The 15,130-nt window shown below is 51.5% G+C and overlaps 1 pseudogene; it reads right to left on the bottom strand.

Moving 5' to 3' along the window:
• Positions 1 to 3,471: 3,471 nt before the first annotated feature.
• Positions 3,472 to 9,396, bottom strand: LOC138750184 (glycogen synthase kinase-3 beta-like; annotated as a pseudogene).
• Between the last annotated feature and the right edge of the window lie 5,734 nt (positions 9,397 to 15,130).

Raw genomic sequence — 15,130 nt, 5'->3', positions numbered from 1 at the left:
GGGAAGGAGGGTGCAGTAGTGTTCTGAGAGTGCTGAGGGAGAGGCAACATGGGTGCCACCTCAAGGCAACGGTCCACTGATTGTTTGCTGGGATGGGCTCTGTAAATAGACTCATAGTTATCCAGCACAGAGCATCTTTGTCCCCCTGCCATCAGGAAGGAGATATGGAGGAATAAAAGCAGAGCAGCCAGGGAGGGAAATAGCTTCTTCCCACAGGCCGTGCGATTGACAAGGCAACATGAGCTGGATGGGAGCTAAGAATGAAAAGGGTTAGAGGAATATGGACTGATTACAACAGCTCAGCTAGCAGGAGAGAGGGGCTGAAGGGCCTGTTTCTGTTTTGTCTATCTGGACCAGCCGTTTGAGTTCAAGCTTTAAAAAACCCAATCATTTTTAATTTTAATATTAACGGTACAGAATGAATCAAGAGACAAGATGTCTGTCCAGCAGCAAGCGTCGAAAGCACTTCCTGAAACGGAGGCTCTGAAACCACAGAGAGGTTCTGGACGGAAAGAGGCCCAGCTTCTTCTGGAAGGAGGAGAGGAGAGGCAGGGGAAATGCGGGGGAAGGGAAGGGGAGGGGAGGGGCAAGGGATGCCGTCCAACGTTCACCTCCCCTTTCCTCTACCCCGTTCCCCTCCCCTTTCCACTGCCCGTTCCCCTCCCACATACCCTCCCCTTCCCTTCCCCAGTTCCCGTCCCCCGCTCGCCTCCCCCATTCCCCTCCCCCTTCCCTTCCTCCTACTCCTAACCCTAACCCCTAACAAAATCCTAAACCTAACCTTAACACTACCGATATCCCCTACCAACACTCCACGTCCCCTAACTCTACCCCCACCCTGTCCACTAACCCTAACTTTATCCCTATGCCTATGCCGCCCCCTAACCCCAACCCTAATGCTACCCACCATACCCTAATCCCAAACCTCACTCCTCCTCTACCCCCCTGCTCCGACCCCCTTCCCCTATACCTAACACAAGCCCACTTCCACGAACTATAAACCTAACAATAAACCAAGATATAGCCCTACCCCATGTCTCCGAACACTAACCCTAATGCTACCTCTACAATGCTCCTAACCCTAACCCTAACTCTACCCAACTTTGCCAACCCTAAACTAAACCCTACCCCTATCCCTTACAACCTACCCCCTTCCCCTAACCCTACCTCCTACCCCTTCCCCATACCCGCACCCCCTACAACTACCCCCTTCCCCTAACCATACCTCCTACCCCTTCCCCATACCCGCACCCCCTACCACTATCCCTACCCTATCCCTTACAACCTACCTACTTCCCCTAACCCTACCTCCTACCCCTTCCCCATCCCCGCACCCCCTACCACTACCCCCTACCCTACCCCGTACCACAACCCCTACCCTTACCCCTTCCACTACCCCCTTTCTCCTACCCCCTTCCCCTCCCCCTCCTTCCCCTAGGATAGGGGTAGGAAGGGGAAAGGGAAGGGGGAGGGGAAGGGGAGGAGGAGAAAGGGAGGGGAAGGGGGAGGGTTAGGGGAGGGGAAGGGGGAGAGGAAGGGGATGGGGTAAGGGGAAGGGAAGGGGAGAGGGGAAGGGGGAGGTGAAGGGTGGAGGGCTGGGGTTAGGGCATAGGTGTGAGGGCAGGGGAAGGGGAAGGTGAGCGGGAGGGGGTTGGGATGGAGGAGGGTTAGAGGAGAAGTGGGTGAAGGGACATGGAAAAGGCAGGGAATGGGGTTGGCAGGGCCAGAGGGAGAAGAAGGGGAGGGATTCAGGCCATCATGATGTTGTCTGCCCTCTGTTCAGCTGGGATGCGAGGTTCTTCTGGACTCGTGTCTTGTCTCTGAGATCGCTCCTTCTCCTGGGAAGAGAAATATAAGTGATAGAGATACTGTCTCTGAGGCCTGATCACAATGACTTTGGAGAGTCCCAATTCTTCCCCCATCATCCCCCCTACCCCTGAACACTGGAGCCTTTCCCTTTCCTCTGCTTTACCTGAGGAAGTGTGTTTTGGCGAAAACCACGATCTCTCTCTGCAGAGCTCAGAGCAACGTGTGTCCATCAGGCAACTCCCGGGTTCTCCACGATATGGCAGCAAGATGTTAGACAATCATGGATGGATCAGTCGAGACCGTTCAGCTGATCCATCTGAACCTACCCCACAACAATGTTACCCTCCCCTCCCTCACACCAGTACCCTCCTTTTTTGGACCAGCCTCTGCTACTAACCCGGCAATGCATTCCAGCCACCCACTACATTCTGTGCGAATAAAATGTACCCCTCACGTCTTGCCTAAATTTCCCTCAGCTCACCTTATTTAGACGTCCTCTGGTATTCTCGCCCCAGGAATGCACACAATATTCCAAGTGTGGTCTGACGAGAATTTTATACATCTGCAACGATACCTCTCGGTTTTTGAACTCAATCCCCTGACTCCTGAAGGCCAGCACACAATACACCATCTTAAACTCCCTCTCAATTTGCACAGCAACCTTGAGTGATATATGGAGCAGGATCTAAATATTTCTCTGTCCTGCACACTGTTCATAATCCTGCCATTAACCAAGTGCTCTGCCCACACATTCTTGTAATCCGCATTCAATAAAGATATTGGTCTATATGAAGCTACTTTTAATGGGTTTCAAACCTTCTTTGGAATAACTGTTATTCGTGCCCTTGAAAATTACTCTGGAAATAAACCTGGACCAGTTGCTTATTTAAGTACATCTGATTTACAGGTTTGAACTCCATCTGTCACTTCTCTGCAAACTGGATGACCTATGACAACCTTCTTCACTGTCTACAACATCTCTACCTCTGTGTGATCCCCTGACGTACCCACCCTTCCACTCCCATCATCATTCATAAAAATCACAAAGAGCAGGGGTCCCAGAGCAGATCCCTTTGGAGCGCCACTAGTCATTGTTCCATCTACTACTACCCTCTGTTTGCTGCAGACAAGCCAATTCTGAATCCACACAGCCAAGGCTCCATGGATCCCATGCCTCCGGACATTCTGAATGAGGCCACCGTGGGGACCTTGTCAAGCACCTTACTAAAATCCTCATGCAGCACATACAGACCTTGACCTTCTTCTATTTCCTTTGACACCTCCTCGAAATACTCAATTTGACTCGTGAAGCAGGACCTGCTCCTCACAAAACTATCCATGAGTTTGCCCAGCATGTTTGGGCATTGCCCTCGGCCCCAGCATCTGCAGACTTCCTGGCCAGTCCCTCCCTTACCCCTTCCCAGAGCTTCCGCATCCATTAGAACATCAAGCATTGCTGCCCAGTACAGGCCCTTTGGCCCATAAAGGCTGAACTGACCTTTGTAAATGTTCTCCACAACCTTTACCTGTACCACACCCATAGGAACATAGGAAGTGGGAACAGGAGTAGGACAAAAATGGCCTATCGAGCCTGCTTCGCCATTCAATACGATCATGGCTGATCTAATTTATGACCTAACTCGACCTACCCTGCCTTCTCGCCATATCCCCAAATTCCTCTATCATGTAAAACTTCTGTTCCCTTACATCCACATGCTCGTCTCAGAGACTTTTATATGTACCTATTCTACCAACCACTACCACTTTCTCCGATGACGCATTCAAAGTTCTCACAACTCTCTGCATAAAAAAAATCTCCCCTCACCTGAAGCGGATGCTCTCTGAGATTTGCACCTGACACTTTAGGAAAGGTTTCTGGCTGTTCATTCCATCTAAGCACCCCACAATCTTATTTAGAATAAGTTATTAAGCTGTGGAAGGGGCAAGTTGGGAGAGGGAGGAGGAGAGAGAGCTGGTGAGGGAGGGATGAGAGCTGGTGGGGAGGGGACAAGGCCGTGTTGGGGAGAGGGATCAGGACCGCGTTGAGGTGGTGAACGGGAAGACACGGTTGGATCTACCTGCCGAAATAAAGGAGCAATAAGAAGGCCATCTTGGGATCTACCAGCATCTTTTGGGGCTTGATGTCTCAATGGAAAACCCCCTGAGGATGGAAGTAGGCCATGCTCTGCTACAGCTGGTACATGAACATCTGGCAACACAACGATATAACATGACCCACTCTGCCTCCACACTGGCCGGGTCTGGATCCTGAGGGTAAAGGGAGGTGGGTGAAGGGCCCCTCCCTGCCAATCAACATCCATCCTCATCATCCTCTCCACCCCTCTCCCCTCACTACCCGTTCTCTCCTCACCAATACCCATTGAGACCCTCATGCACCCTTCATCGATATCCAGTCCCCAGCGAGACTCAGCCAGTAAACTCCTTCATATCCTCCAACCCCACCATCCAAGCTTGCCCCAGTGGACAACTTGACCACCCAGACCCACAACCACCTTGATGTAGATCATGGGAATGGGCTGCTTGGCCTTGTTGAAGTGCTGGGCCATGCAGTGAACAGTCTCGGGAACATAGTCCAGACGCAGATTCAAATAAACCTCCTCTTTCTCTTGGACACAATACAAACATGTCAGCTGGATTTACCCTCCAACACCCAGTGCCTCTCCCAACTGGAGTGCCAGCGCCTCCTGCTCTCTGTAGGCCTGATGCCCCCACTGCTCAACACAACATGGCATGAATCCAAGGGCTCAGCGAGCAGAGCGTCAACAGGCCGTAGTGGACCCGTCCGCTGCCCCATCATTCGGCTTCTGGTGAGACTGCACAAAATGTGCAGCTCTGACCGCCCTCCCTCGTGAGGCAAGGATTCACCGGGAGAGAAAACCATTGACGTTTTGAGATGAGAAATGTTTGCAGCCGGGTGTTGGCTGGGGTCGAACATGTGGAGGCTGAGTGGTTGGGACGATTCAGAGCAGGCGTTGATTTGGAAGCGCACCAAAAGGTTCTGGGGAAGTGAATATGGGGGAAAATACATTTGTGAAATGAATTGGGGAAACAGACTGGAGGGGCTGAGTGGCCGAATTTGGCGACCTTGTCTTGTGGTCTTGGTTGCTGCTGTCTGGAGTTGAAATGGCAAGAGGTCATGAGTTAATGGGTGAGGAGCAGGGCAGCCAGCGTCAAGGAGTCGGCACTGGTCAGAGGGGCAGGATGGAGGCAACAGAGAGGCTGCAGCGAGACAGATCGATTGAAGGAATGGGGAAGGAAGCAGCAAATGATATGCATCAGAGTGGGGGTGGGGTGGGTGCAGGTGGATCTTACCTTGACTACAGAGGAGTAGAAGTTGAGAAGAGGGACGATGATGGTGTGATCCAACTTTTGCACGATCTGCAGTTTGCGGTTCCATGGCGAGAGAGGAACATCAGCAAGGCTGGGCGATGGGTCGGGGCCCTGAGGGGCGACTTGTCCAAGTTGAGGGGGGAGGCGATGAGGAGATTCGTCAAGGGGTCAGAGGTGGGGAACTCCTAGGGAGGCCGAAGTGGGGGACTTTTCGAGAGTCAGTGGGAGGGACTTTTCGTGTCGCTGGAGTGGGGACTCGTCAGGGGGTTCAATGAAGTATCATTTCAGTTTTTATGATTGTTTTCCCAGCTTCTACTGAACAATTAATTTGCAGAAAATCTCTGATGTGTGTGTGTGTGTGTGTGTGTGTGTGTGTGTGTGTGTGTGTGTGTGTGTGTGTGTGTGTGTGGTGGGGGGTTGTGTGTGGGGAGGGGGGGTGCTGTTGTGGGTTTGTGTGACTTTCTCTGTTTCCAAACCCCATGGCTGCTTTCGTCTCTGTCAGATGCTCCTCTTTCCACCCACCCTTCAAAAATGTGTTTGGGGTGTTTGTCAATTGGGTGTAATTGTGTGAAACGGGCTCATGTGTCGCAAGGGCCTGTGAACGTGCTGTAGGCCCTAAAGTTAAATATCAGGGTTTTCCATTTCCACACAACTGCTCCTCCCCCTCACCTTGAATCTCTTGTCTTGCAAGATCTTCTTGATGGCAATCAGCTCTCCGGAGTCCACCAGCCTTGCCTGGTACACCACACCGAAAGATCCATTGTCGATGATTTTATCATCTGTGCAGGACACCACCTTGGGGACGTTGGGTCCGTGACCCGGTGTGGCCACCTCTGTTGTGACCTTATTGCCATGTCCTCTGGGGCAGAAGCAGCAGCATTTACACACCCAGAGGGTACACAACAGGTCATTTATCCCAGCCCAGCCTTGTTGTCCAAGTTAGTCTCTACCCCTCCCTCTAACTCCCTTCCAAGGGTCACCTAAATGTCAGAATTGATCCTCTGGTGGTTCGTTCCAGCCTCTCAGTAGAAATATTGCCACCCCAGGTCCCTCTTTGATCACTCTCCTCAGACTGAGGCCAGTTCCGCAGCCGATCACTCTGTCTACAACCCTCCCTCCATGAGAGGATCGGGTCATCCTTGACCTTCAGCACGTCCCGGGGAGATGAACCACTCTGAACCCTACCACAGGTTTAGCAGAAGCCCTCCACATTCCCAGAAGCTTAGCAACACCGTGATCTTCCATGATGCAAGCGAGACCTCGTCGCCTGAGGGAGCAGGTGGTGCAGAGAGAGCCCCACTCTTCACCGCTCAACTCTGCTGGGTCCGCCGCAGCAGAAACACTTTCTAGCACCTTGATCCAGGTCCACTTGGGAAAGAATCCTATCCCGGTTGGGGGGGTGTGGGGTTGAAGGGATCTTGTAACCACGGGGGTGGGGGTGTGGGTGGAGGAGCGGTCCTGTCTCTCAGTGGACAGATCCCATTCCAGGTGGAGAGGGAGCTCTGTCCCATTTCTAATGAAAGGTCTGCCTTCCATCCCCCTCGCAACTTCTCTTCTCCCTCAGACACCTCACACTCTCCCCTGCCCCGATTCCTCTACCACACTCTCATCCCCCACCCAACACCACCCCCATGGATTCCCCAGTGCTTTCCGTCCCCTCGCACCCCATCCCCCAAGCTCAACCCTATGTCCCCTACCTCTGATCCAATCTCCCTTGACATTAGCCTGTGGTGCAACCCCGTTCCTTCGTTCTCCCCTCCAATCCTACAGACCCCATCCCTGTATCCCCTCACATGCCATTGTTCTCCCCTCCCCAGTCCCCTCCAGCTGCCTCATAAAGTGCCCTGCACTCAGGATGGGGAGAGGGGATTAAATGCAGCCTCCATTCTCTCCGCCCACACTGGGTGAAGGATGGTGCCAGAGGAGGCTCTGTCCCTGTAGGGGAGCCTATAACAGGCTCTTTATCTCACCCATGGGCGCAGGGTGCTTCCAAACTCAACCCTGTTGATCAGAGGGTCCCTGGGATGAGACAGCATCCTACTCCGACACGCGGGCTAGAATCCCCTTCCAGGAGAGGCATCTTTCTCGTGTTGCTGTGCCATGGCACGACTCAGCTATGGCTGCCCCATGCAGTGACATCATCACCCCCTCTGTGTCATCATCTCCCCCCTCTGTAACACCTCCCCTCTCTGTCACACCACTAGTGTAATGGGCAGGGACATCCAACCATTTAAATCCTCCTCAATTTCCCCAAGCAAGGGGAGAATAATTCAGCTGGTCTAAATTACTCGTTGTTATCTATTCTAACTCCTAGATATTTGATGCCATTTTGCCGCCACATTTGTTGACTATTTTCTTGACATTGGCTCTAATCCCCCTTCCTAAGTGACATGATTTTGCACATATCCCAAAAGAACTTATACCCAGAGATCTCCCCATAGTCCTCCAAGGTGGAGCACAACTTGGGCAATGAGTGTGTCGGGTCTGTCAGATATATCAGAACAACTTCTGCAAATAAATTGATTTCATGCTCTTCCTGGCCTGTTCTGAAACCTTTAATGCCTGAATCCTGGCAAATGGCCTCGGCTAATCGCTCCATGGCCAGTACAAACTCACTCACTTGGGGTGTGGGGGTGGAGTCAGACCTTGATCGGCATGCCTGTTGGCTACCTCTGTCCCTCTCATCTCGACATCAGTGGCTCAGGTTGGGGGAGTCTGTACTGCCTCCTGCAGTGCACAGCAGCGCTGCTGGACCACCTTTATCTCCTTATTTTCCTGGGCCCTCTCCAAATCTTTCCTTTCTATGATCTCACATTGGTTTCTAAGGAGAAACATTGGCAGCCAAAAGGCACCCTCTGATTCCCCTTAGATTTTGGGAACCCCAACTTCTTGAAGTGGGACAACACGTGGTGACCTATTTTCTCAAGATGTGGATCCAGGAGCTTGGACCAGTCTACCAGTTTGCGGTGGTCCGCCAGCATGCTTGCCAAGCTTCCTAACCCTGCACTCTCGTCAGTCCACCCACAGATCTTGTTCTCCCTGCCTGCACTCGATTTCCTGCACCGATTCCAAAGCATCTCCACTGCAGCTGTGTTCAGTCGGAACTCGAAGGACCCTGCTCACTGCACCAATTATTATGTGTGTGAAACTGATTCGAGGGGTCCCAAGGGTGGCGAATTTGAACACAGTTGTCTTTTATTGACACATGTAGTGAAGTCGCACGAGGAATAAAAGATACACACAGACACAAACTCGCAGGATTAATCGATACACTTGCAACCAGTCGTGGATAGAAGACTTGACAATCAACTTGTCACATACAATACCTTGAACAGGTCATTCATTCACTCATTGATCTTGGATGCCTGTGGGTGGTAGGGGATATGCAGGTGGCCCCAAATACTTGGCATCACCACCCATTGCTGGTCGGACGTTATCCGATAGGGTATTCCACATATGGAGCACGCTTAAATGGTGCTTGGTCGGCCCGCTGGCAGGACATCCGAGTATGTGCTGACCATCGTGAGAACATATCACTTTTTATTTTGGCAGGGGAGAGGCCTGATATGGTCAATTTATCAGACTTGGCCGGCTCCCGAACCCCAGCGAATGTGGCCCTTGGTTTTAATTGCTGACAAATAGGGCATTTGGCCATCACAGTTCTTGCAACATCATGAGACCCCCAGATCCTCTGTCCATCATAGTGCCCCCATATGCCCACATTTATGATGCACCAATGCTGCCAAGGCTCCGGGGTCTCTCTGCTTGGGGAAAATAGTGGCAGAGCATATTTGAGCAGCTCAGTCCACAGTGGCATTGCGTCAGCTTCAGCGGTTTTCCTGGAGGAGTGTCCATCCACGTGGTGGACCCTGACTATTCTTTTGTTGTTCCACCTCTCAGAAGATCTGCCAGTGCTGTTGTCCTCAGAGCAGGCAGCCATGGATCTGCCTCCCTGTCTCCTGACGCCGACCCATCCACACTGACGTGCTGTTTGGCACAGCCCAGAAATCCTGTTGCACTGATCGGAAAAGAGGCTCCTGGGCCCACCTGGTTGTCCCTTTTCGGATCAGTGCCACAGCTGCCAGCTTGGACAGTTGGCTCTCCCCTCCACCTCACCCTCTTGTGTCAGTACTTTATCTGTGGTGGGCTGGAGCGCTCCCACTTTACACCGTTGTTTTTCGCACATCCACCAGCCGGAGCCGTCAGTAAACCAAGCTTTTTCCTGCTGTCCAGCATCGAGGGTGTTGAACGGTTTGCCCCAGGCCATGGTGCCAAGCTCTTCTCGGGGTCATTCAAGTGGGAGGCTGTCACTTTCGGACAGGACATGATCTGTTCTTGCAAGTGGCTCAGCCCTTCGGGCCCGGCCTCTGTGCGGTCTGCCATGTACCACTTCTTCGGTCCGCTGTGAGTGGCATCCGCAGATTGAACCCATCACATGTTGGGGAGGTGTGGCTGGAGTGTGACTGTCTCTGCTGCCATCTGGTTCTCTGTGGTGAGCAGGCGAGCATCTGACACTCAGATGGGGAGTCGCGGGAGGCAGCTTCCAGGAGGGAATTGAACCAGAAGCTCTGTGGGACTCAGCGATCTTGCCTCTTTTGCTCGAGGCTCCACTAGACCATTGTCTTCATTGCAGAGACAAGTCATTCAAAGGGTCTTCCAGTTTTGAGGGGTTGGGGGGTGCTTGTGGTCAGTGGCAGTGTTGTTCAACAGCGTGTTTTACCATTTAAGAAGCCATTTGTTGTTCCGGTCATCAATGAAGCGGAGAGTTTTTTTTTCTGAGCAACATTGTACAGTAGATGGAGGGACAGGGTGAGATGTTGGCACCAGTAACCCAAAACACACACAAAACTTTGTGCCTCAACTTGTTGGTGGGCACCGCAATGAGGATTTTGCTTTGAGCAACCATTGATATTTTTCTGCTGCCTGGATGCTCAGGAAAAAGACTGTTGGACAAGGACCCTGGACCTTTTCCAGGTGGTGCCTCCCTGGTGCCAGTGTCTGGGGTGTTGCTGCTGGTGTCCAAGACATCCTAAAATGGGACAGAGGTTGTGGCACATGGAGATACCAATGACATAGGGAGGAAGAGGGAAGAGTTCCTGAAAAGTGGGTCCAGGGCATTTGGTGAGAGCTGAAAAGAAATAGCTTGAAGGGACTCATGTTGGGATGACTGTCTGGGCCATGCGACAGTGAGAGCAGGAACAGAATGTGGTGGAGGATGAAGGCATGGCCTGAAGGTGCGGGTGAAGAGCTCCTTGAGGGCATCCTATTTGCCTTGCTCGGGAGGCTGATGTCAGAAGTCGATGAGCCTTGCTGCCATGTCCTGATGAGCAAGAACATCATGGAGGAGTAATGGATGTCATCAGCGGTGATCTCTTGGAGGTGGAACTGGTCCTTGGCCTGTTTGAACCCCACGTGTGGCTGCGACATCCAGAACATTGACAGCTTCAACCAAACCATCTGAAGAGCCGCCTGGACCGTGATCTTCACGTCCAACTGAAGGGCTGGGTCCTGCTGAGGTCACCACTGTAGCAGACACTTCTGTTGAGGAGAGAAGTGGGAGAGGGTAGGATATTGGGGATGGGGGTGGGGGGTGGTTACTTTATTCTTTCTTTTATAGATGCCACAAATTAGATGAGCATTATTATTAATTGTGTGAATTTGTTGTGGTTTTAAGTTTATAAATATTTTTTTTAAATGATTGGCAGGACCACGAGTGGCAGATAGGATCATGGGGACTCTCTCCCCCCAACCCACCCACGGCAAATATCAATGGGATAAACCGGGTTCATTGTCAATGTCGTTGAGGATCCCTTCCACCTGCCCACAGCATTTGGCAGCTCTTCTCATCAGGAAAGAGGTCGAGGAATATCGGAGCCAGTAGCACCAGGCCCAGAAACAGATTCTTCCTGCGAGCAGTGAGAATGGAGAATGATGGATGACCGGCTCAGACAAAGACTCCATGACTCTGCTATTGATTCAACAGAATTTATTTTTTTTGGGAGGGACTGCACGTGTATCATTTGTCTCTCTGTGCTTAGGTCCAGTTGTGTGTTTGCAGAGGTTTCCACCATGAATACAGTTTCCTCGTGTTAAATTTGAACGGGTACAGAGGAGCTTTCCTGGATTGGAGAATGTATCTCATGAAACAAAGTTGACTGAGTTCGGGCTTTTCTCTTTTTCACCCCAAAATTAACTTTATTCTAAAATTATTGACCAAGAGGACAACTGTTCCATGTCTTTTCTCATCCTCGTGTTGCATGCCTATATTCCCTTCACTGCACACATTCTCTGTTTAACATCATTCCACCACTTTGACACCTTGTGGTTACTCCCTGCACTCTGTGGTTGAAGGGGTTCCCCTTAGTCTCCGCCCCTCAAGACCCGGAGGATTAGAGTCCTTCCCCACAGCGCCCTCGTGTTGGCTGCGCCAAGCCTCAGTGCATCTCTCAGCAACCTGGAATAGGCCGGTGGGCAGCGTTCCCTCACCCACATCTCCATGTGCTAAAAGACCAGCAGGTTAACGTCGAACAGTTATGCCCTTCGGACCTAGATGTTGCGCTGACCTATCAATTCCAAGCAAAATAAAAACTTGACCCTTCCTCCTTCATAACCCTCCATTCTTGCAATGGAGGGAGTGCAGAGGCAATTCACAAGGCTGATACCTGGAATGGCAGGAATGACTTATGAGGAAAAATTGCGCAAATTGGGATTGTACTCGCTGGAGTTTAGAAGATTGAGAGGGGTTCTCATAGAGACATATAAAATTCTGGCAGTACTGGACAGAATGGATGCAGATGGGATGTTTCCAAGGATGGGAAAATCCAGAACCCGGCGCCATGGTTTGAGAATAATAGGCAAACCATTTAGGATAGAGATGAGGAGGAATTTCTTTACCCAGAGAGTGGTGAATCTGTAGAATTAATTGCCACAGAGGGCAGTAGAGTCAGGTTCATTAAATATGTTTAAGAGGGAATTAGATATATTTCTTCCGTATAAGGGTATTAAAGGTTACGGAGAGAAGGTGGGGATGGGGTACTGAACTTTAAGATCAGCCATGATCTCGTTGAATGGCGGAGCAGGCTCGAAGGGTCGAATGACCTACTCCTGCTCCTATCTTCTATGTTTCCTTCATTCATGTGTCCAAGAAGCCCTTAAATGCCGCTAATATTTCAGCCTTCATCACCACTCCTGGCAAGGCATTCCTGGCACCCACAACTCTGTGTAAAAACAAGTACCCCTTATATTTCCCCTAAACCTTCCTCCCTTTGCTTTGGGCTTCTAGTGTTTGATTCTCTTATCTGGGTTTCAGGCAGACCAAAGGGCATCTTTCACTGAGTTTCTGTTCTTCCAGCAGTTCTGGATGTCTGTCTCTGGATGCTCTGCTCAGGGGACCACCCCGCAGTATCTCATCAAGTCCTAGTCTCTGTGTCAGCAGGAATTCCATCCTGACCACTGCCTGATGGCCCTGTGGTCAATAGTGTTTGTCTATGCAACCATTCCCATGAAGGTGATGGGGCAAAGTCCTGCTGACTAGGACATTGTGTGGCATCAGGGCCAGACCAATCTTTCACAACACCTGAGCCAGGTAGAACCTCAGCACATAGCGGCTTTTGGTGCCCTTAAACTTTGTTTCCAAGCACAGCCATACACAATAGCCATGCTGGTTAGGGATATTCCCCCATTGATTGACGATGTACATGGTCCTCCAGACTCTATCCATTTTGGACCCCCACATGAATAGGAAATGTGTTTTGGGAATTGACAGGGTGGAGGTGTGGGGATGGGCCACACCTGCCTCACGTGCAGCAGTACCAAGAGCTCCTTGCACCTGATGACCGGGTTCTACCGGATTGACAGAGTTGGGCATCTCTGTGGTTCTTCCTGTCTCCTGGAACTGGGGGTCTCCTTACAGCTCCCCATCTCCTTGAGTTGGTACTTTGTTCTCCACCATCACCACAAGACAACCAAGACCCCTGGATGGAGGGCAGAGGCGCAGAGTGATCAGTGAGAATACGGATAGTTTCAACAGGGTGGGGTCCATTCTGATGCCTGATAACAGGAGGAAACCAATGGGGAAGGAGGATGCAGGGCATTCGATAGCAGGTGGGGCAGGGTGTATATATGGCAGCTGACTGGAATTGTCAGGGGGATACTGAGACCTGGGAGAGGAGGGGAAGGAGGGTTTAATTGTGTTCTGATGAGAGAGTGCTGAGGGAGAGGCAACATGGGTGGAACCTCAAGGCAAGGGACCCCTGAATCTTTGCAGGGATGGGCTCTGTAAATAGACTCCCAGATATCCAGCAAAGAGCATCTTTGTCCCCCTGCCATCAGGAAGGAGATATGGAAGAATAAAAGCAGAGAAGCCAGGGAGGGAAATAGCTTCTTCCCACAGGCCGTGAGATTGACAAGGCAACATGAGCTTGATGGGAGCTAAGAATGAAAAGGTGGAGAGGAATATGGACTGATTACAACAGCACAGCCAGCAGGAGAGTGGGGCCGAAGGGCCTGTTTCTGTGTTGTCTATCTGGACCAGCCTTTTGAGTTCAAGCTTTAAAAGATCAAACCATTTTTAAATTTAATATCAACGGTATAGAATGAATCAAGAGACAAGATGTCTGTCCAGCGGCAAGCGTCGAAGGCACTTCCTGAAACGGAGGCTCTGAAACTACAGGGAGGTTCTGGCCGGAATGAGGTCCGGCTTCCTCTGGAAGGAGGAGAGGAGGCAGGGATAATGTGGGGGAAGGGGTGCCTTCCTACATTCACCTCCCATTTCCTCTACACCGTACCCCTCTTCATTTCCCTGCCCATTCCCCTCCCTCATCACCTCCCCATTTCCTGTGCCCCGCTCGCCGCCCACGCTCCCCTCCCCAACCTAACCCTAACCCCTAACAAACCCTAACCTTAACGTTAACACTACCGATACCCTTAAACACTACACCACGTCCCCAACCCTAACTTTTATTTCCACCCTGTCCTCTAACCCTATCCCTGCGCTGTCCCCTAAACCCAACCCTAATCTTACCCACCTTCCCCTATCCCCAACTCACACCCCACCTCTACCTCCTACACCTACCCCCTTCCCCTAAACTTAACACAAGCCCATTTCCCCGAAGTCTAAACCTAACCCTAAACCTCGACCTAACCCGAGCCCACATCTCCTAACCCTAAACCTAACTGTACCTCTACCCGTCCCTGACCCCTATCTTAATTCTACCCACCTTCCCCAACCCTAAGCTAAACCCTACCCCTATCCTCTACATCTACCCCCTTCCCCTAACCCTACCCCATACACGCACCCCCTACCACTACCCCATTACCTACTCCTACCCTCTCACTACCCCCCTTTCTCCTACCCCCTTCCCCTATCCCTCCTTCCCCTAAGTTAGGGGTAGGAAGGGAAGGGGAGGAGGGGAAGGGTAGGAGACAAAAGGGAGTGGGAAAGGAGAGGGGAAGGGGAGGTGAAGGGAGGAGGGCTAAGTTTAGGGCATAGGTGTGAGGGTAGGTGAAGGGGAACGTGAGTGGGAGGGGGTTGGAATGGAGAAGAGGTAGGGGAGAAATGGGAGGGGAAGTGGGTGAAGGGATATGGAAGAGGTGGTGAATGGAGTTGGCAGGGCCAGAGGGAGAAGGGGAGGGGTTCAGGCCATCATGATGTTGTCCATCCTCTGTTCAGCTGGGATGCAATGTTCTTCTGGACTCGTGTCTTGTCTCTGAGATCGGTCCTTCTGCTGGGAAGAGAAATACGAGTGATAGAGATACCGTCTCCGAGGCCTGATCACGATGACTTTGGAGGGCCCCAACTCCTCCCCCATCACCCCCCTCCCTGCCCCTGCACACTAGGGCCTTTCCCTTCCTCTGTTTTACCTGAGGAAGTGTGTTATGGAGAAAACCACAATCTATATCTGCAGAGCTCAGAGTACCGTGTCTCCATCAGGCAACACCCTGGTTCTCCACGACATGGCAGCAAGATGCT

The sequence above is a fragment of the Narcine bancroftii genome, unplaced genomic scaffold, assembly GCF_036971445.1.
Source record: "Narcine bancroftii isolate sNarBan1 unplaced genomic scaffold, sNarBan1.hap1 Scaffold_104, whole genome shotgun sequence".
Classification (NCBI taxonomy): domain Eukaryota; kingdom Metazoa; phylum Chordata; class Chondrichthyes; order Torpediniformes; family Narcinidae; genus Narcine; species Narcine bancroftii.
Note: the sequence above shows the minus strand (reverse complement) of the source record. Positions and strands in the feature narration are given on the sequence as shown.